Here is a 22441-nt window from a genome sequence, read left to right on the forward strand (position 1 = left end):
TGACCATGTGACACAGCACAAGTGTGTGACATAATGTGTGACAGTATGAGGGTGTGTGTGTGACACAGTGTGAGTGTGTGACAGTGTGTGTGACAGTGTGTGACACAACATGTGTGTGACATGTGACACAAGTGTGTGACAGACACAGAACAAGTGTGTGACACTCTGTGTGACACAGTGTGAGGGTATCTGTGTTTGACACAATGTATGTAACACAGTGTATGTATGACACAGTGTGAGGGTATGTGAGTGTGTGGATGATAGTGGATGACACAGTGTGAGGGTGTATGACATGTGTGTGTGACTGTGACAGCATGAGTGTGTGTGACACTGTGTGAGTGTGTGTGATACTGTGAGAGTGACAGTATGAGGATGTGTGACTGTGTGTGTGACTAACACTGTGAGTGTGACTGCATTGTGACAGTGTGTGTGACAGCATGGGGTTGTGTGAGTGTGTGTGTGACACATGTGTGACTGTGTGACAGTGTGTGACTGCGTGACAGCACGAGTGTGTGACACTGTGTATGTGTGACACAATGTAAGAGTGACACAGTGTGAGTGTGTGACACAATGGGTGTGTGACACAAGTGTGATGGTGTGTGTGACACAAGTGTGAGGTGTGAGTGTGTGTGACACAGTGTGTGACACAGCATGAGTGTGTGTGATAGTGAGAGTGTGTGTGACAGTGTGAGGGTATGTGAGAGTGTTGTGACACAGTGTGAGAGTGTGACAGCTTGAGTGTGTGACACTGTGTATGTGTGACACAGTGTAAGAGCGTTATGCAGTGTGTGTGACATAGTGATTGTGGGACATGTGTGTGGCTGTGTGTGACACAGCTTGAGTGTGTGATAGTGTGTATGACACAGCCTGAGTGTGTGATAGTGTGTGTGACACAATGTGTGATGTGTGTGTGACACAGCTTGAGTGTGTGATAGTGTGTGTGACACAGTGTGTGATGTGTGTGTGACACAGCTTGAGTGTGTGATAGTGTGTGTGACACAGCCTGAGTGTGTGGTAGTGTGTGTGACACAGTGTGATGTGTGTGTGACACAGCTTGAGTGTGTGATAGTGTGTGTGACACAATGTGCGACGTGTGTGTGTGACACAGCCTGAGTGTGTGTGACACTGTGTGTGTGTCCAGCACCCCGGGAGGCTCCTCCCCTGTGGGAGGGTGGTGGTGATGGGGCAGGGTGAGGCATCCTCCCACCGGGGTCTTGGTAGAGGCTGGAGGGTGCACTGAGCTTGCAGTGGGGTGGATCCACCTGTGGCACTGAAGCCTCCTCCTGCGGGCCCCCGGGCTGCCGGCTGGAGCTCCTCTCTGCCTGGTCGTGCCTTTGAGACCCTGTCCCTCGTGTCCTAGCCTTGGTGGAGTCTGGGTGCCAGGGGAGCCGGTGCCTGAGCAACCCCTGCCCGTCCAGCGGCGGCCGTCCGGTGCTCCGTGTCGTGTCCTCTGGGGCCCCCTGAGCCCTTGCCAAGGACGAGGTCTCCAGCCCACACAGCCAGGAAGCTGGGGCTTCCCCTTTGCTTTTCGCATTTTCATCTTGACGGACACGATGGAAATTCTTGTTTCAGTTGGACGGCGTGCATTTAGGCTTCGGCCTTCTGTACACCCAGGAAATGACCATGAGATCAGATCACAAGCTTCTCTGGCACTGAAGAAGTTTCCTGTGTCCCTTGGTAATTCCTCCTCTGCCTCCATCCCCAGGCAACAGACCTGCTTCCTGGCGCTGCCCCTGAGTTTGTGTCTCCTGGCACTTTGGAATCACACCAGATCTCGTTGGCCTTTCTTTCTCTTTCTTTCTTTCTTTCTTTCTTTCTTTCTTTCTTTCTTTCTTTCTTTCTTTCTTTCTTTCTTTCTTTCTTCTTTCTTTCTTTCTTTTTAAAGATTTATTTATTTATTTAAAAGGCAGAGTTATAGAGAGTAGAGGCAGAGAGAGAGAGAGAGAGAGAGGTCTTCCATCCACTGGTTCACTCCCCAGTTGGCTGCAACAGCCAGAGCTGCACCAATCTGAAGCCAGGAGCCAGGAGCTTCCTCTGGGTCTCCCATGTGGGTGCAGGGGCCCAAGGACTTAGGCGTCCTCCACTGCTTTCCCAGGCCAAGGCAGAGAGCTGGATGGAAAGTGGAGCAGCCGGGACTCAAACCAGCGCCCATATGGGATGCCGAACTGCAGGCAGCATGTGGTGTCCTTGGCATAAGTCCTAGCTGTGAATGCTTTCTCCCCAGTCAATGACCATCTTGTCATTTTCTACCTATTGCCTTCCAAAAGACGTTTCAAAGACTGGATGAAGACAATTTGTTGAGTTTGTTCTTGAGCTCTCAGCACCCTGTGACCAACCTATGACCTAGAAGATTCTTGCACATGTTGTCTTGTTAGGTTTTGTGGTGGGTTTCATGCGTGGGTCGAGGATCTATTTTGAGTTAATTTCTCAGGGTTGATGTTCATTCATTTCCATGGGCGTCCAGTTGGTCCAGCACCATTTATGGGAGATTTTTCTTTCCCTATTGTGTTGTCAAGTGAATGGACCCAGTGAGAAGTGGGTGCGTCTGCTGTGCTCCATGGGTCTCACATCTGGGTCTTCAACACCAAACCACCTTCACTGTTTAGATTTAGAGCAGGCTTAAAATCAGTAAGGCAAGTAGATTTTATTTATTTATTTGAGAGGTAGAGTTACAGAGAGGGAGAGAGAGAGAGCAAGGTCTTCCATCTGCTGGTTCACCCCCAAACTGATCCGAAGCCAGGAGCTTCTTCCAGGTCTCCCACATGGGTGCAGGGGCCATCTTCCACTGCTTTTCCAGGCCATAGCGGAGAGCTGGATTAGAAGAGGAGAAGCCGGGACTCGAACCAGCGCCCATATGGGATGCCGGCACTGCAGGCTGTGGTTTAGCCAGTTATGCCACAGCACCAGCTCCATGTTCTTCTTCTTAATTGGCTATGATGGTCCTACTTGTTCCAGGAAAATTTTAGAGTCTGCTTGTCAGTTTCTGTCAAAAGACCTATTGGGCTGGTGCTGTGGTGTAGCAGGTAAAGCCGGCATCCCATATGGGCTCCAGTTAGAGTCCCGGCTGCTCCACTTCCAATCCAGCTCTCTGATATGGCCTGGGAAAGCACTGGAAGATGGCCCAAGTCTTTGGGTCCCTGCACCAGTGTGGGAGACCCAGAAGAAGCTCCTGGCTTCAGATTGGCGCAGCTCCAGCATTTGCGGCGATTTGGGGAGTGAACCAGCTGATGGAAGACCTTTCTCTGCAACTCTGACTTTCAAGTAAATAAATAAAAATCTTAAAAAAAAAAAAAGAAAAGAAACAAAGATGCCGTGGTGGAAAAAGAAGACGTATTGGAATTTTCAATTGAGATGACATTGGCTCTGTGGGTCAGTTTGGTGGAGAATCTCCATCTTATCAGTGTTGTCTTCCAGTCCAAGAACGCGGTGTATCTTTCTGGTCATTTAGGCCTTGTGCTGAGTGAGTGAGCTGAGCCCCACCCATCTGGTGTGGGCCCCAGGAGGGAGAAGTGCCTGCAGGAGAGGTGGTTGTCCAGAGGGGGTCGGCCTTCACAGCTCTGTTCCTGCGAACTCGCCCAGGTTTCCTGGATCCCTGGTGGCTCTAGTTCAGGAATAGTGAACTTTCTCTTCTGCCCAGGGCCATTTGGGCCTTTGTAGCATCATTTGCAGGCCGCACCTGCTGCAGATTGATCAAGTCCTGAGTACCACCTGTGGCAGGGCCAGAGCACATGATTCTGCAGGTCTTACGCGGCTCAGAGGCGGGTGCTCCCCACCCCATCCTAGTCCATGGCGCTGGGGTTGGGGATGAGGTGTGAGGAGGGGCTCGGCTCACGGCAGGCAGCCTTCCCTGTGGGGAAGCGGATGCCTCTCCCCAGCTCTAGACAGAGGTGACATCTGAGCTTGGGACACCTCGCTGGGGGTGCATGGGGCACTGTGGCAGCTCGGGGGAGGCAAGGGGCCATGCATGATGTGGGCGGGGTGCACAGAGGGTCCCGGGCTGGGGACGAGGGAGACAGCCATGACCTTGACAGCCCCAGGGAGGAGGCACCGTGGGGAGGTCATGTCCAGGTTTCTGCTGTGCCACCCCCATCTCCCTGGTGTCTCTCCCCACTCTTTGTCCCCCCACACACTGCCACCTGACCACCAGGGGTCCCCCCTGTTTCCCAAGGAAGCCTTGGCGGCTCTCACTGATACCTCCGGGTGGACAATGCCAGTTCATCTCCAGCGTCTCCTGCCTGTTTAACTCTTGGCCTGCAGCTGGAATAATTTTGGGGTGGGAATCACGACAATCAGCAAAGAGTGAAAAGATAACACTCAGAATGGGAAAATAGTTACAAATCATATATCTGATAAGTGCCTAATATTCAGCAAACATAACTCTTACAACTCATAAACAAAAAACGGCGACTCCATTTAAAAATGGGCCGAGGTTTGAGCAGACCTCCCTCCGAGCTGTGTGAATGGTCAGCCCGGGAGACGATGCCCAGCATCACCAGCCCGCAGCAGAACGCAGATCCGAGCCGCCTCACACCACCAGGGTGGCTGTGACGGCTGAGTGGACGGCACAGGTCTTGCGAGGCTGCGCAGGAGTGGCGCTCTGTGCTCTACTGTGATGCAGCGTGCAAGGCGGCACCGCCGCGGTGGCTGCTCAGACGTTAAGTGTGGCTTCCGCAGGGTCTCCCAGTGCCTTGCTCGGATGTCCAGTCTTTGACACAGGTGTGATTTGCATCCAGAGGAGGGAGCAGCCCACGTGGTGAGCGTGTCCGTTGTCCGCTGGCCTGTGGCTCACCCACAGGAAGAAGTGAGACAGAGCTGGCTTTTAGCCAGGGGTTAAGGTGCCCGCATCCCACACTGAGTCCCTGGGTCCCGTTACCGGCTCTGGCTCCTTGACTGCAGCCCTGCTGCCTCCAATAGGTGGATCCCTGCCATTCACATCAGAGACCTGGGTTGAGTTCTGGGCTCCTGTCTCTCGCCCTAGCCCAGCCCTGGCAATTGCAAGCATTTAGGGTGTAAACCAGAGGATGAGAGTTTTTTTTTCCTTCTTCTCTCTCTTCTCTGTCGCTTCTCAAAGGAAAAAAAAATAGGAAAGAAGCACTGATCCATTGCGCAGCACAACTCACCCTGACGCCCCAATTGCTTGATTCCATTTTTACCGAACACCTACAACCAGCAGATTTGATGCCTGCTAGGGTCTATGTACGAGGAATCAGGTGTGACGGCAGATGGGCAGTGAGCTTCCTGTTTGGAACTAGACAGAGGTGACAGTCGCACAAATTCATAACTATGCTAAATGCCACTGAAATGTTCACTTTTAAATGGTTAATTTATTTATTGGAAAGTCAGAGTTGAGAGAGAAAGAGAAAGAGAGAGAGAGAAAGATCTTCCATCTACTGGTTAACTCCCCAAACAGCCACAACGGCCAGAGCTGGGCCAGGCCGAAGCCAGGAGCCAGGAGCTTCTTCTGGGTCTCCCACGTGGGTGCAGGGTCCCAAACACTTAGGCCGTCTTCCACTGCTTTCCCAGGTGTATTAGTAGGGAGCTGATTGGGAAGTGGAGCAGCTGGGACTTGAACTGGCACCCATGTGGGATGCTGGTGTCACAGGTGGTGGCTTTATCTGCGATGCCACAATGCTGGCCCCAAATGGTTAATTTTATATTATGCAAAATGTGATTCAACTAACAAAGTTAAAAGGAATCGCTTCTGGACTTAGTGTTGCCAGATAATAAAAATGGAGAGGTTCACGCTGTGAGTTGCAACCAGCATGCTTACCTATTAATCTTACCTATTAATGCAAATGCAATGGAAAAGCCAGGCACTTTGGGACAAAGCCCACCCAAGTTTCTGAGGCAGCAGGACGCCCTCACCCTGGGATATGAGCAGACCCCAGGTTTGGCTCCCAGGCTGGGTGATCTGATCTCGGTGACTGTCACCGGCACCCTTGCAGCCACACAAACATTCCTGGCAACTGGACCCACACTGGCTGCCACGTTTTTTTTTTTTTTAAAGATCTATATTTATTTGAAAGATGGAATTACAGAGAGAGATAGAGAGAGAGAGAGAGAGAGAGAGAGAGAGAGAGAGAGAGGTCTTCCTTCCATCCGCTGGTTCACTTCCCAAATGGCTACGATGCCTGGAGCTGGGTCAGGCTGAAGCCAGCAGCTAGGAGCTTCCTCCCCGGGTCTCCCATGAGGGTGCAGGGGCCCGAGGACTTGGGCCATCTTCTGTTTATTCAGGCCATTAGCAGGTAGCTGGATCAGAAGTGGAGCAGCTGGAACTCAAACAGGTGCCCATATGGGAGCCGGCACTGCAGGAGGAGGCATGACTTACCACATCACAGCTCTGGCTCTGGCTGCCACTTCTATTTGGATGGCAAGAAGTGGATGATATGCAAATATCATAGGAAGCTGTTTCTGTGTGCTGACTTGGGGAATCCTGCCAGGGGAAGTCACACGAGGCGAGGGGTCAGGAGAAGGGGTGGTCACTGCAGGGTGAGCTTCAGGAGGTAGACCAGATGCATGGCAGGCTGCTCCCTCCTTTAGTAGAACTGATCCTGCTGGGGTCAGAGTCATCAGTGTCCTTTCTGGGGCAGTGGCCACCATTTCCTTCGTGCTGTCCTCATCTCTGCCTTCTCAGTCCCAGCTCTGTTTCCTCAGCTACAGAGGAGAAACTGAGGCCCAGGGCTCTGCGGGTCTGCTCTGACGCCCTGAGGAAGTATTTTATTTTACTGCAACATGTTGGGCTTGGGTAACACCGAGGAGACCATGAAAGAGGCTGAGTGGATGCATTGTTTTACACACACACGTGCACACACACAGGTACACACACAGGTGCACACACAGGCACACACATGCACACAAAGATGCACACACAGGTACACACACGCACACAGGTGCACACACAGATGCACATACATGCACACACACAGAGAGGTACACAGGTGCACACACACATACATGGGGCTGGGTTCCTTCTACCTCTGGGAACCTCTCCCTGTGCCCTTATCCCTGCAGGAGCCCCTGTGTGTCCCTCCATGTACTGAGTTAAGGGCTCCTGATGGTGGCAGTGGGTGAGTTGGGGGCCCTGCTGGGTGGCAGTGCGTGAGTTGGGGGCTCTGCTTGTGGCAGTGGGTGAGTTGGGGGCTCTGATGGGCGGCAGTGGGTGAGTTGGGGGCTCTGATGGGTGGCAGTGGGTGAGATGGGGACCCTGATGGGGGGCAGTGGGTGAGTTGGGGGCTCTGATGCTGGCAGTGGGTGAGTTGGGGGCCCTGCTGGTGGCAGTGGGTGAGTTGGGGGCCCTGCTGGTGGCAGTGGGTGAGTTGGGGGCCCTGCTAGGTGGCAGTGGGTGAGTTGGGGGCTCTGATGGCAGCAGTAGGTGAGTTGGGGGCTCTGATGGGCGGCAGTGGGTGAGTTGGGGGCTCTGATGGGTGGCAGTGGGTGAGATGGGGACCTGATGGGGGGCAGTGGGTGAGTTGGGGGCTCTGATGCTGGCAGTGGGTGAGTTGGGGGCCCTGCTGGTGGCAGTGGGTGAGTTGGGGACCCTGATGGGGGGCAGTGGGTGAGTTGGGGGCCCTGCTGGTGGCAGTGGGTGAGTTGGGGGCTCTGATGGGTGGCAGTGGATGAATTTGGGGCCCTGCTGGGCGGCAGTGGGTGAGTTGGGGGCCCTGCTGGGCGGCAGTGGGTGAGTTGGGGGCCCTGCTGGGTGGCAGTGGGTGAGTTGGGGGCTCTGATGGGTGGCAGTGGATGAATTTGGGGCCCTGCTGGGCGGCAGTGGGTGAGTTGGGGGCCCTGCTGGTGGCAGTTGGTGAATTGGGGGCCCTGTTAGGTGGCAGTGGGTGAGTTGGGGGCCCTGCTGGTGGCAGTGGGTGAGTTGGGGGCTCTGCTGGGCGGCAGTGGGTGAGTTTTTGGTCTAAGCAGCAGTGCCAGTGCTCCTATCAGGCTCCTTCCCAGTACAAGTCTCTGAGGGCGGGGCAGAGGCTCCTGGTGGACAGAGGTCCCCATTGACTGAGGTCATCTCCCTACAGGAGGCCTGCCTTGGGGGCTGAGAAGTCGAACCCTTCCAAGAGGCACCGGGACCGCCTCAATGCCGAGCTGGACCACCTGGCCAGCCTGCTGCCCCTGCCCCCCGACGTCATCTCCAAGCTGGACAAGCTCTCGGTGCTGCGCCTCAGCGTCAGCTACCTCAGGGTGAAGAGCTTCTTCCAAGGTAGGCGCCTTTCCCGGGCCACTGGGGAGAGAGCCTGCGGGCTGCCCCGTGTGCCCCTCCCTCTGCACCTGCTGAGGGGAGGGGCCGGCTGTGTCCTCGGGTGGCTGTCCTCCAGCACTCCGGGGTCAGGTGCCTTCTGCAGGTGTGTATCTCACACCTTGGGTTTGCCGAGTGCAGAGGAAGCAGCCAACCCTGGTGGGGGGGCTCAGGGCTCCCCCAGCCCAGAGCTTTAGGGGAGGAGTGAGCACTGACCCTGGTGGAGGAGCAGGGCCAGCCATGGCTGGAGGCCCAGGGTCCGGCTGCCGGCTTCTGTGCTTGGGTGCCCTCCTGCCACCCACGCTCCAGACCAAGCCACTCCTTAGCAGCCGACGGCCAGCCTAGGAGTCCCTGTACCTGGGGGCGGGGCCTCCTCAGAGCTTGGGCACCCACCCCTTCCATGGGTAATGGAAAAAGTCCCTGGGCATTTTGTACTGGGGGAGACAGTGCCACCCCCGACCTACACTGGGTTCTGGCCCTGTCCGTTTCTTCTGTGACCCCCCGGAGGTCCGACCCAGCAGGGGCTCTGCGTGCTCCCGTCAGCCCATCTTCAGGACTGTCCACCCTGTGTGGCCAGGTCCTGCCTGTCCCGAAACAGCCTGAATTTCCTTCCCTTCCCAGGTGTTCATACAGTAACCCCGGGGCCGTGGGTCTGATGGGCTCAAGAAAACCCGCGGACGGGAGAGCAGGGCCTTTGATAGCGTTGTCCAGGTGGGAGCGAAGTCGCTGCAGCTCCTGCTTCTGGGAGGAAGCTGAGGCTCACAGCCCCAACAGGGGTTTGCATTGCGTTGTGTTTGTTTGTTTTTTAAGATTTATTTTATTTATTTGAAAGACAGAGTTACAGAGAGAGATAGAGACAGAAAAAGAGGTCTTCCATCCGCTGGTTCACTCCCCAAATTGCCGCAATAGCCGGAACTGAACGGATCTGAAATCAGGAGCCAGGAGCTTCCTCCAGGTCTCCCACGTGGGTGCAGGGGCCCAAGGACCTGGGCCATCTTCTGCTGCTTTCCCAGGCCACAGCAGAGAGCTGGGTGGGAAATGGAACAGCCAGGACTCAAACAGGAGCCCATATGGGATGCCGGCACCGCAGGCCAGGGCTTTATCCCACTTTACCACGGCCTCGCCCCAGGTGGGACCTCTGGCGCACGGGTCGAGTGGCTCTTCACGGTCAGCCCCAGGGCTCAGGGTGGTCTGGGCTCCTGAGCTGGGCGCTGACCGGGGATGCTGCACCTCTGTGTCCTGTAGCAGAAAGGGGTCAGTCTTGGCTTGCGTGACGCTGTCAGTGTTGGGGCTCTGCTAGCTTCCACACTCCTGCACACTCCCCTAACGGAGGCTGTTGCTGTGGGGATGCGAGAGAGGGTGCCTTGCACTGCCTGTGAGGGGAGCCCTGTGGACATGCGGCCCTGCTGGAGACCCTCACTGGGCTCCCTCTCGGACCTCTTCCTGAGGTCCCCACCAGCCCAGCCCCACTGGGCCTGGATACAAAAGTGCCTGCCTCTGAGTGAGAGGCCCCGCGTGTTTCTGCTGCGCCTTCCAGGGTTCCGTTTCATACAGAAATTGTACTGGTTTGTGCTTTGTCTCCCTCTTCCCTGGTCTCCACATGCAGAACTCCTGTGGTCACTCGCAGCCTCAGCGGTGCTGGTGTCCAACCTGGTGTCACCACGTGGGCAGGGCGCTGTGCGTTTCCAGGAAGGCTAAGGGGTGATGGAGTCGGATGGTTGCACAAGACACCTTGAGTCGTCCTGTGCTCGCCTGTGTGTGGGGAGCCGGACTGTCCCCAAGGCGCCCTTTGTATGTGCAGACTGTGAGCTGAGTTGACCCCAGCCACCCTGAGGGCAGCAGGTAGGGGCAGCCCAGGCCAGGTTTGCAGTTGCCCAGCCGAGGTCTCCCGTCTGGACCTGCAGGTTGCTTTCTTCCCGCTGACCCTGGCCTGGAGACTAGGAGAGAGTTGCTGGGTCACTTCCTGTCTGGACAGGTCCAGCTGTGCCCAGCCATGCCAGGCCTGGTGACCTCCGAGAGGCTCTGATTCTGCTGTTTCCAGCGAGTTCAGACAGTGTCCGAGCGTCCACCTACAACCAGCATGGTCTTCCCGTCCTTCCTCTGGGGTGTGAGTCAGTGGTCCCCTGGGGTGTCTGTCCGCCTTGCTGGCTCTCAGTGGGCCACGGGCTTTAAGAGAGCCTCGTGGCTGTCTCAGTTGGTAAAATACTGAACTTCCGGATTTCTCTCTCACATCCACTGCGGCTTCCAGCTTTCTGTGCCCTTCAAGCTGTGCATTTTAGAGAACATTCTAAAGTCTTTCCTGACTTCATTTCAGTGTGTAGTTAGAAAGATGTGAAGCTATAAAACATTGGATCTTAGTCTTTGCCTGTCTCAGAAATGGACGAGCTAATTTCATTAAAGCCTCCATAAAAGCCACTCTGGGAAGCACATGAACGGGGAGGTCTCAGCCTCAAAGGCTGGGGACGGCCTGGGACTCGCTGTGGACTCCGTGGTAAACAGCAGTGGGCTGCATTTTGCTTTTGTTGCCCTGGGTTTGTAGGGAGCAGGGGCTGACACTTTTATTGGACTCACACGAGCCTCCTGCTTCTGTCTCCCCTGTGGCCAACTGCTGGGGTTGGGATTTTCCACTCTTATAGACTTTGCTGTTCTCAAAAGGGGAAATTCGGGGTTCAAACAAAAGTGTGAGGGGGTGGACTTGCTCCGAGAAGCAGAAGGAGCCTGAGCAGACGCAGGCCTCAGCTGTGTCTGCCTGACCCCATTGCAGGGCAGGGCTCAGCCCTGGGTCGGAGCCGGGATGCTGTCCCTGAGCAGACAGCGAGAGCCGGAGGAGCTCTGAGCCCCGCACTAAGCCCAGCTGTGGTTGGAGGCACTGTCACGGCAAAAGCACCACAGAGCCCACTTGTCTGGAGGTCCTGTCTTGACAGGGGGACCCTGTGGTCAGGGAGGGGAGGCCGAGGAAAGGTGCCTAGGAGTAGACAACCTCAGGGCACTGATGACCAGCGGCTGAAGGCCCTCCCAGGCCCGGTGCGTGGACCAAGTCACTCCAATGATGACTCATGGGGACAGCAGTGTTGGTCAGGGCAAATGGATGTGTGTTCTTATGATGGAGGGGGAGTGCCTGGGGTGGAGGGCGGTCTCAGAAAACAAAACAGCAGAGGGAGGGGACCGCTCCCTGGACACCTGCAGCCCTTCCTGCTCTGTCCCCCTCTGTCCTCCACATTCCCCGTGGTGGCATGGGCCCCTTCCTGAGTCCAGCCCCTGGAACTTGATTCCACACACACACAGGGAGTCATGTGCATCGGGGCTGCGTGGGGTTTGGGTGGGATGTGTGCAGAAGCCCCGTGGTGTCAGGTGGGGTTTGGGTGGGATGCGTGCAGAAGCCCCGTGGTGTCAGGTGGGGTTTGGGTGGGATGCGTGCAGAAGCCCCGTGGTGTCAGGTGGGGTTTGGGTGGGATGCGTGCAGAAGCCCCGTGGTGTCAGGTGGGGTTTGGGTGGGATGCGTGCAGAAGCCCCGTGGTGTCAGGTGGGGTTTGGGTGGGATGCGTGCAGAAGCCCCGTGGTGTCAGGTGGGGTTTGGGTGGGATGCGTGCAGAAGCCCGTGGTGTCAGGTGGGGTTTGGGTGGGATGTGTGCAGAAGCCCCGTGGTGTCAGGTGGGGTTTGGGTGGGATGCGTGCAGAAGCCCTGTGGTGTCAGGTGGGGTTTGGGTGGGATGCGTGCAGAAGCCCCGTGGTGTCAGGTGGGGTTTGGGTGGGATGCGTGCAGAAGCCCCGTGGTGTCAGGTGGGGTTTGGGTGGGATGCGTGCAGAAGCCCCGTGGTGTCAGGTGGGGTTTGGGTGGGATGCGTGCAGAAGCCCCGTGGTGTCAGGTGGGGTTTGGGTGGGATGCGTGCAGAAGCCCCGTGGTGTCAGGTGGGGTTTGGGTGGGATGCATGCAGAAGCCCCGTGGTGTCAGGTGGGGTTTGGGTGGGATGCGTGCAGAAGCCCCGTGGTGTCAGGTGGGGTTTAGGTGGGATGCATGCAGAAGCCCCGTGGTGTCACGTGTGTGTGGAATGCCACACTGAGCGGCATGTCCCTGAGACCCAGGGTGGTGGAGCGGTGGGCGGCGGGTGCTGGCTTGTTTCTGCTGAGTGCGTGCCCTCCTCTAGATCCTTGTGCTGTGAGTGGTGTGTCCCCTAGAAATCATGAGCTGAAGTCCCCAGCGTGGGTGTCGGTGGGGAAGATTTAATGAGGTCCTGCTCTGGTGGGCCTGGTGCCCTGGCAAGAGGAGGCCCTTGTGAGCACCCAGCAGGGAGAGCTCTCACCAGAGCCGCAGTCAGCCAGCAGTGGATCACGGAGTTCCAGCCTCCAGGACTGCGAAAAGAAACTCCTGTGTTTCAACTGCCAGTCTTAAAATTCCTTAAGGATTTGTTTATTTGAAAGGCAGAAATACAGAGAGAGAGAGAGCGAGAGAGAGAGAAAGAGAGAGAGAGAAAGAGAGAGAGATTCTATCCGCTGGTTCACTCCCCAAATGTCCGCAGTGGCCAGGGCTGGGCCAGGCCAAAACCAGAGGCCAGGAGCTTCTTCCGGGACTCCCACATGGGTGCAGGGCCATCTTCCACCGCTTTCCCAGGTGCATGAGCAGGGAGCTGGATCAGAAGTGGAGCAACCGGGACTTGAACCAGCACCCATATGGGGTGCTGGCACTGCAGGTGGTCGCTTTACCTTCTACGCCACAGCACCAGCCCCTGTCTGTGATGTTTTGTGATAAGCAGATTCTGATACTGATATGCTTGGTTCTGGTGAACAAATTCCTGGTAACACGGAGGCAGCTTGGACCAGGGTCCTGGGCAGAGGCTAGGAGAGCCTGGCTCGGAGGCTGAGGTAGCAGTGTGGGCATCAGGAGCCCTCTCGCCCACCTCAGAGAGAGGAGCGCTGTGGAGAACCGACGGTGCACAACTGTGAGGCCGGACACGGGGCACTCACCTGGACACGGGAGCCTGCACGCAGACAGGAGGGAGGGGACCCTGCTGTAGAGCCAGAGAGCTGGGCCTCCTGCTGGAAGCAGAGCTGGGCCGTGGTGAGACTGGCATTGAGCTGAGGTTTCTTTGCTTTTTTTTTTTTGTTAAGATTTATTTATTTATTTGAAAGAGTTACACAGAAAGAGAGGCAGAGAGAGAGAGAGAAAGTCTTCCATGCACTGGTTCACTCTCCAGTTTGCCGCAGTGGCTGGAGCTGTGCTGATCTGAAGCCAGGAGCTTCCTCCTGGTCTCCCACGTGGGTGCAGGGGCCCAAGGACTTGGGTCATCTTCCACTGCTTTCCTGGGCCATAGCAGAGAGCTGGATCGGAAGTGGAGCAGCTGGAAATCGAACTGGTGCCCATATGGGATGCTGGCACTGCAGGCGGTGGCTTTACCTGCTACGCCACAGTGCCAGCCCCTAAGCTGAGGAGATTTCTAAGCAAAGTGTTGAAGGTGCACCCTTGCTTCTCCTCGCTGCTAATAGTAACATGTGAGAGACATAAATGAAACTGTTAAGAGAAGAGGAACCAGAACTTAAGACGTTTGGTAAATTCTCAGCCTTTTCATATTATGAAAGTATGAGTGTTCTGAGAGGACACTCAGGATGTGGATGAGTAAGCAGTCAATCAAGAGACCGGGTGTGAGCACAGGTGAGAGATGGTGTGAGCACAGGTGAGAGATGGTGTGGACACAGGTGAGAGACCGGGTGTGAGCACAGGTGAGAGACTGGTTGTGATCACAGGTGAGAGATGGTGTGGACACAGGTGAGAGACCGGGTGTGAGCACAGGTGAGAGACTGAGTGTGGACACAGGTGAGAGATGGTGTGAGCACAGGTGAGAGACTGAGTGTGGACACAGGTGAGAGATGGTGTGGACACAGGTGAGAGATGGTGTGAGCACAGGTGAGAGACTGAGTGTGAGCACAGGTGAGAGACCGGGTGTGAGCACAGGTGAGAGATGGTGTGGACACAGGTGAGAGACTGGGTGTGAGTACAGGTGAGAGATGGTGTGAGCACAGGTGAGAGACTGAGTGTGGACACAGGTGAGAGATGGTGTGAGCACAGGTGAGAGACTGAGTGTGGACACAGGTGAGAGATGGTGTGGACACAGGTGAGAGACCGGGTGTGAGCACAGGTGAGAGACTGAGTGTGGACACAGGTGAGAGATGGTGTGGACACAGGTGAGAGATGGTGTGAGCACAGGTGAGAGATGGTGTGAGCACAGGTGAGAGACTGAGTGTGGACACAGGTGAGAGATGGTGTAAGCACAGGTGAGAGACTGAGTATGAGCACAGGTGAGAGATGGTGTGGACACAGGTGAGAGACTGGGTGTGAGCACAGGTGAGAGAATGAGTGTGAGCACAGGTGAGAGACCGGGTGTGAGCACAGGTGAGAGATGGTGTGAGCACAGGTGAGAGACTGGGTGTGAGCACAGGTGAGAGATGGTGTGAGCACAGGTGAGAGACTGGGTGTTGACAGAGGTGAGAGACCGGGTGTGAGTACAGGTGAGAGATGGTGTGAGTACAGGTGAGAGATGGTGTGGACACAGGTGAGAGACCGGGTGTGAGCACAGGTGAGAGACTGGGTGTGAGCACAGGTGAGAGATGGTGTGAGCACAGGTGAGAGACCGGGTGTGAGCACAGGTGAGAGACCAGGTGTGAGCACAGGTGAGAGACTGAGTGTGGACACAGGTGAGAGACTGAGTGTGGACACAGGTGAGAGATGGTGTGAGCACAGGTGAGAGACTGGGTGTGAGCACAGGTGAGAGACTGAGTGTGGACACAGGTGAGAGATGGTGTGAGCACAGGTGAGAGACTGAGTGTGGACACAGGTGAGAGACTGGGTGTGAGCACAGGTGAGACCGGGTATGAGCACAAGTGAGAGACCGGGTGTGAGTACAGGTGAGAGACCAGGTGTGAGCACACTGAGTGTGGACACAGGTGAGAGATGGTGTGAGTACAGGTGAGAGATGGTGTGAGCACAGGTGAGAGACCGGGTGTGAGCACAGGTGAGAGACCAGGTATGAGCACAGGTGAGAGACTGAGTGTGGACACAGGTGAGAGATGGTGTGAGCACAGGTGAGAGACTGGGTGTGAGCACAGGTGAGAGACCAGGTGTGAGCACAGGTGAGAGACTGAGTGTGGACACAGGTGAGAGATGGTGTGAGCACAGGTGAGAGACTGGGTGTGAGCACAGGTGAGAGACTGAGTATGGACACAGGTGAGAGATGGTGTGGACACAGGTGAGAGACTGGGTGTGAGCACAGGTGAGAGACTGAGTGTGAGCACAGGTGAGAGACTGAGTATGGACACAGGTGAGAGATGGTGTGAGCACAGGTGAGAGACTGAGTGTGGACACAGGTGAGAGACTGGGTGTGAGCACAGGTGAGACCGGGTATGAGCACAGGTGAGAGACCGGGTGTGAGTACAGGTGAGAGATGGTGTGGACACAGGTGAGAGACTGAGTGTGGACACAGGTGAGAGATGGTGTGAGTACAGGTGAGAGATGGTGTGAGCACAGGTGAGACCGGGTATGAGCACAGGTGAGAGACCGGGTGTGGACACAGGTGCAATCAGCTGCCTCAGCAGAAGCCGGGGGCAGAGGGGGGCCCTGGCAGCGGAGTCCCTGTAGCCTGACTGAGGGAACCAGAGGAGGCGGTGGAGCCGCTCAGCCCCCGGCCTTGTGCCTCCAGAAAGGTGGCTGGGAGGTCACCAGGGCTACCACTGCCAGCGTGGGCTGGGGCCAGATTTGTAGCCCCCTTGGCTCGAGAGGGAAGTGCCAGGCGGCTGCCACAGAGAGCTGTGGGACGGTGGAGCATGGACCTCAAGGTCTGTGAGATGGGCAAGGCTTTTGACATCCCACCAAGCAGTTTGAAGTTTGAAAAGGCAGGTGAATCAACTCCTAGGACATGCAGCTTACCAAAAGCTCGAGAAGAAAGAGGAGGCTAAACGATCATGAGACCATTGAAATGCGATCGTTGTTTAAATCTTCAAGTTTTAAGGCAATTTCTACCAAATAGTAAAGGAAAAAGAATTCTACTCTACTGAGTCCTGTGGGGTTAAGCTGGAATTGGAGGTGTTGGTGTGAACTTGTGGTTTTCAACAGGCAAAGGCGAAGACATGAGCCCGTGCGTGGTGCTGAACGCGGGTGTGACGTGTGCATGTTCACACACACAGAAGCTCTGTCCACTGGGGTTCTGGGAGCAAGGAGCCTCCCTCCCCCAACAGCGAGCACATCCGTATTCAGGGCTTGGTTTCTAAATTCTGTTCACTGTTAAAAAGAGCTGTGGTGGGGGAGCCCTCGGTGAGCCCAGGGCAGATCTGGGGCAGATCTGCTGCAGAGCGCCAGGTGGGGCCTGAGGGGGAGCCCGGGGCCCGGCACTGGACAGCCACTGGCTTCCCCGGCCAGTACTGGGCCGTTTCTGCACTGAAGTGAAAAGCAACAGAAGTGGGTTAGAAGCAGTGGTGAAACAGGACCCGATTAAGGCCACACTGACACAGGCGAGCGAGTGAGTGGATGGGCGTTTTCGGGACAGTGGACTTGACTGACAGCGCGGTGAGCTCAGCACGCGCAGTCCTTCCGGAAATAATTCGTCCAGGCAGAAAAATCAGCAGGTGCTGAAGCTGGTGTGAACCCAGGGTGGGAAGGGGAGGCCTCTGGCACTTACGAGTGGGAACGCCCTCGGGGGGGGGCAGCCCTGCCCGTCCCAGGGACCAGCACTGATGTGTGAGGAATGACCTTGCATGGCGCCACACCACAGGATGAGAGGGTGCAGCCTGTGTGCCCTTGGTCTGTCTCAGCAGACGGCCCCACTCGAGGGCCCCTGAAGGCCCGGCGAGACTGAGTGAGGGTGGGGATAGGGCAGGGGCTCGAGGCTGAGGCACAGAGGGTGGACCCCAGTGCAGTCTGGAGCAGGGCATGGGGGGCCTTGTGCTGTGCCGACCCCCTTCCTGCGAGCCCGAGGTCATCTCAAAATGAAACGCCAACGGCAATGGCTGGGTTTCCAGGAGGCTGGGTGGTGGTGGCCACAGGCACCTGGTAGAGAGAGGGGCCCCAGCGGGCAGGGCGGCCACAGCATGCAGGGGCCTGCGGGGTAGCCGTGGTCCCGCCCATGTGGGCGCACACGCACGCTCAGGGGGCAAGGCGTGTCATGATGGAGCACTCAGGCCTTTTGTGAGGAGAAATTTCGGAAGCACACTGCTCACCACTCGCTCTCACAGACGTGGGTCTGCACCGTGGCCTGTGGTCGGGGGGCAGGCATGTGGACAGCAGTGGCTGTGGGGTTCAGGTGCGAAATGTGAGCACGACTTGAATGTGGTACTGACAGGGAGTAGTGCCTGGGCCAGGGGGCTGCCCTGGTCACATGGTGCACCTGTGACTTTCCAGCCCTCAAGAGGCCGCACCTGGCCACGCTTTTACCACGACACCCTCCCTGCTGTATTCCCCTCTGTACATGGGCCGTGGCCGGGCTCTGGTGTGCCTCGTTCTGTGTGTCCCCACGGCAGGGATGCGCATAACGGATGCTGAAGGCTGCATGAGAGCCCAGGCACAAATGGCCACTTCCCTGTGCACCAGACGGCTGGGTCCAGGGCTGTGAGGGTGGCCAGGCTCAGAGGAGCAAGTGCCACAGTGACGGGTGACGTTGATGACGGCTGACGGGCAGGCCGACTCCATGCCCGGGTTGTCTGCAGATCCACAGCCATGCAACGTCGTGAGCTCGTCGTTTGCAGATAGTCGCACTCTGGCACTGTGATGTGGGTTTGCAGCTGGGCAGTGTGTGCATCTGTAGGTGGACAGTGCAGGACTCAACAGGCCACGCCCTCGCCACAGAGGACAGGTGTTGGGCAGAGCTGCCCAGGAGACACCATCAGGGCGTCACCAGCAAGGCCAGGTCACAGCTCCGTCCGTCCAGTGGGTCCTGCCTGTGCTGTCACACTGTGTGCTGGGAGGTTGCCGAGTACGTGTTTAGCTTTTAAAGCTGCAGCCCCTCTTGGTATCTTGAACCTTGGCCTGTCGCTGACTGGCTCTCCACTGGTTTGTTGCGACAGCAAGAGTGCCCGGGCGCTGTGCTGGCCCCAGATGTTTCACATCAGGCAGGGAACATGGAGCGCGTTGGGCACACATCACGTCCTTCCTCCCCCAGAGAGCTGTTTGTGGCTGTGCCTTTCGCGCTGACACGGCTGAAAGAGGGCGCATTTCCTCGGCACAAGTGTGTGGCTGGGGTTAGCACAGAGCCCCGGGGCTCAGCAAGGCTCGGAAGAGCAGTTCAGAGACCAGCATGCCCACTGCTACGGCGTCCCGTCCCGCTGGCTGGGAGGCGTGGTGTGCAGGGGTCTCTGAGGCTGCTGCTGCCTTCTGAGGATCTGGGAAGACGGGACGCAGTCAGCATTCTCCAGACGCGGGCTCATGCAGCGTGCGAGCGGCTGTTTGTACTCCGGGCACTGTTTGGTTGCTAGAGGAACCGGGACGTTTTTAACCCCCATGCCCCGAAGCTATAACTAAGGACTTTGGAAGGACACAGCACACCCACACCTGCTGGCTGGGGTCCTTGTCCCCATGTGTCCTCACTCCTTGTCCCCATGTGTCCTCACTCCCCAGGGCTCCTCAGGGGCGACTTCAGGCTCTGGTCAGTGAGCTGCGGTCACAGCAGTGGCCTCAGCTGCCCTCTGCACAGTATTCTCAGTCCTCAACACACGGCTGCTCACACACACGCATCTCACACACAGTGATCACGCTCATATCACACAGTGATCACAGACGCATCTCACACACACAGTGACCAGACACGCATCTCACACACAGTGACCATGCACACAGTGACCACATGCATCTCACGCACAGTGACCACACACCTCACACACAGTGACCATGCACACAGTGACCACATGCATCTCACGCACAGTGACCACACACCTCACACACAGTGACCACACACACGCCTCACACAGTGATCACACACACAGTGATCTCACACTGATCACACACATCTCACACACAGTGACCACACACTCATCTCACACAGTGATCACACACAGTGATCTCACACTGATCACACACATCTCACACACAGTGACCGCACACTCATCTCACAGTGATCACACACACAGTGATCTCATACAGTGATCACACACACATCTCACACACACAGTGACCACACACACATCTCACACAGTGACAACACATGCATCTCACACAGTGACCACACACATCTCACACATCTCACACACAGTGATCACACACACATCTCACACACACAGTGATCACACACACACCTCACACAGTGATCACACACACAGTGATCTCACACTGATCACACACATCTCACACACAGTGACCACACACTCATCTCACACAGTGATCACACACAGTGATCTCACACTGATCACACACATCTCACACACAGTAACCGCACACTCATCTCACAGTGATCACACACACAGTGATCTCATACAGTGATCACACACACATCTCACACACACAGTGATCACACACACACCTCACACAGTGATCACACACACACCTCACACAGTGACCACACACTCATCTCACAGTGATCACACACACAGTGATTTCACACAGTGATCACACACACATCTCACACACAGTGACCACACAGACATCTCACAGTGACAACACACGCATCTCACACAGTGACCACACACATCTCACACATCTCACACACAGTGATCACACACACACCTCACATAGTGATCTCACACACACCTCACACAGTGATCACACACATCTCACACAGTGATCACACATATCTCACACAGTGACCACACCCATCTCACAGAGTGACCACACACAGTGACCACACACCCATCTCATGCAGTGATCACACACACACCTCACACAGTGATCACACACACAGTGATCTCACACAGTGATCACACGTATCTCACACACAGTGACCACACACATCTCACACAGTGACCACACACATCTCACACATCTCACACACAGTGGTCACACATGCATCTCACACAGTGATCACACGCATCTCACACAGTGATCACACACATCTCACACACAGTGACCACACACATCACACACAGTGATCACACACACATCACACACAATGACCACACACATCTCACACACAGTGACCACACACATCACACACAGTGACCACACACATCACACACAGTGATCACACACACATCACACACAATGACCACACACATCTCACACACAGTGACCACACGCATCTCACACAGTGATCACACACACCTCACACAGTGATCACACACATCTCACACAGTGACCACACACATCTCACACACAGTGACCACACGCATCTCACACAGTGATCACGCACATCTCACACAGTGATCACACACAATGACCCCACACCCATCTCACACACAGTGACCACACATCTTTCCTCCCTAGTACCACCTGGTCCTCTCCCGGGGTCCCCTCATGGTCCTGGGGAGCAGGTGCAGTACAGTTCTTCCTGGGTCAGTGTTCCTGGGCTGCGCATCCAAGCCCGTCAGAGAAACAGCCAGCATCAGGGAGGGACGCCAGTGGACATTTGGTATGAGGGCCTGGCCCATGCAGGTGGAGGCCAGCACATCCTACTGTGTGCTGCCTACATCCTGGGACAGGCCCCTTTCTCCTCGGGCCCTTGTGGGTTGCATGGTACCCACCCCACTCGAGAGGCCTGTCCCCTGCACTGAGTCCATTGCTGAGAACCGTCCGCACAGACACCCACGCCCAGTCATGGCAGTGACATGCCAGTGACACACATGAACCCCCACATGGGCACATCTGGGAGGGGCTGGTCTGTGGACATGGCCTGTTTAACAAAGGCAGTGCCCTTGGGGCCCCCGGCTTCTCTGGACCAATGAGACACCAGGGGGCAGACACCTGATTCCCACCCTGAGCAGGTGCAGGGAGCTCTGGCCAGCCCACACGTCCCACATTCAGTGGGGCTTCTCTGTCCTGGATCCAGCTGCCCTGGACCTGACTATCCTGGGCCCCCATGGCGGGCTGAGCATCCTTCCAGGACTGTGGAACCAGCCTCTGCTGTGACCGTGGAGCACCTGCTGCTCTCACACGCCCCCTGGAGCCTGCAGTTTCTCCGCTGCCTGATGCTCACACCTGCTGTGCAGCCAGGGCTGTCGGTTGCCATGCCCACCAAGGACAGAGTGGAGGCAGAGGCAGGGGGCAGTCTGGGGCTTTCCTCACAGGCTCTGCAGGCAGGTGTGGGCGGCTGTGCCCAGGACCTCTGCAAGGCACCTGCGTGGTGCAGCACGGAAGCAGGCCCCTCTGCTGGCCTCACTTGTCCCCAGGGCCAGGTGGGGCACGCCCTGCTCAACACCTTGCTCATCCATGGCAGTGTTTCTGGGTCCAGCTTCCCAGGGTGTTCTGCAGGGGGATTGTGGGGCAGTGGGCCGCAGCCTCTCCTTCCCGGCTGGGGCGTGGGGATTCCTTACAGCCCGGCCCTGCATGTCCTGGGGAATGGGTCGAGGCGGCTGCCTGGGAGGACAGGCTGTTCCACCCAAGACGCGGGGTGGGGGTGTGTGCAGCGGCCTTGGAGAGGGGTATCGCCTCGCCCTCCTTCCTGCTTGAGTTCTGTTACCTCTCTCCTTCCCGTCCCCTGGAGCTCCCCGGCTCTGGCTGGGGCCTACCTCTCTATCTCTGGAAGACCTAAGATGCACTTTACTTAGCCTGCGGGACACCAGGAAGCCTCAGCTGCAGCCCGGGCACATCTCTGCTCCAGCTGGCCTGCCCGCTCCAGGGCTGCTTGGCCACTGCCCAGTGCCACCTGCTGTGATGCCCTGGAGCTGGGGGCATGGCAGCATCGTCCAGGGGTGGGAGACAGCCCAGTCTTCTGGTCTCCTCTTCACCAGAAACACCAGGCGACACAGAGACACACAGCCCTGGGCACACGGCCGTGGCACAGGAGCCTGTGGGAGCCGGCCTGCCCAGCACTTTCAAAGGGCCTCCCTGGTGCTGCCTCCCATGCTCTCTGCTCCGAATCCAGAAACAAGTAATCGATGCAGTGAGAAGGGTCCCTCCTGTTTGTGGGAGGCTTGGAACGGCCGGGAAGGGTCTCAACACCCCCCTCCCCTCCTCGCACACTGGGTAGGGCTGGTGTGTGTGCGTGCGCACGCGCGTGTGTGCGTGTGGGAGCTGCAGCAGAGCAGACCCCAGGGCCTGGATCTGCACCCTGGTGAACTGGGCTCTTGCCTGGTGGA

At 56.7% G+C, this 22441-nt stretch overlaps 1 protein-coding gene across 1 annotated transcript in view; it reads left to right on the forward strand.

The window, feature by feature from the left end:
- Window positions 1–22441, forward strand: part of AHRR (aryl hydrocarbon receptor repressor) — an 87048-nt gene that overhangs the window by 6620 nt on the left and 57987 nt on the right. Inside the window, exon 4 of the mRNA XM_062211783.1 lies at window positions 8022–8203. The gene's annotated coding sequence lies outside the window, so the exon portion shown is untranslated. The remainder of the gene's footprint in view (window positions 1–8021; window positions 8204–22441) is intronic.

Source organism: Lepus europaeus, chromosome 15, assembly GCF_033115175.1.
Source record: "Lepus europaeus isolate LE1 chromosome 15, mLepTim1.pri, whole genome shotgun sequence".
In the NCBI taxonomy this organism is placed as follows: domain Eukaryota; kingdom Metazoa; phylum Chordata; class Mammalia; order Lagomorpha; family Leporidae; genus Lepus; species Lepus europaeus.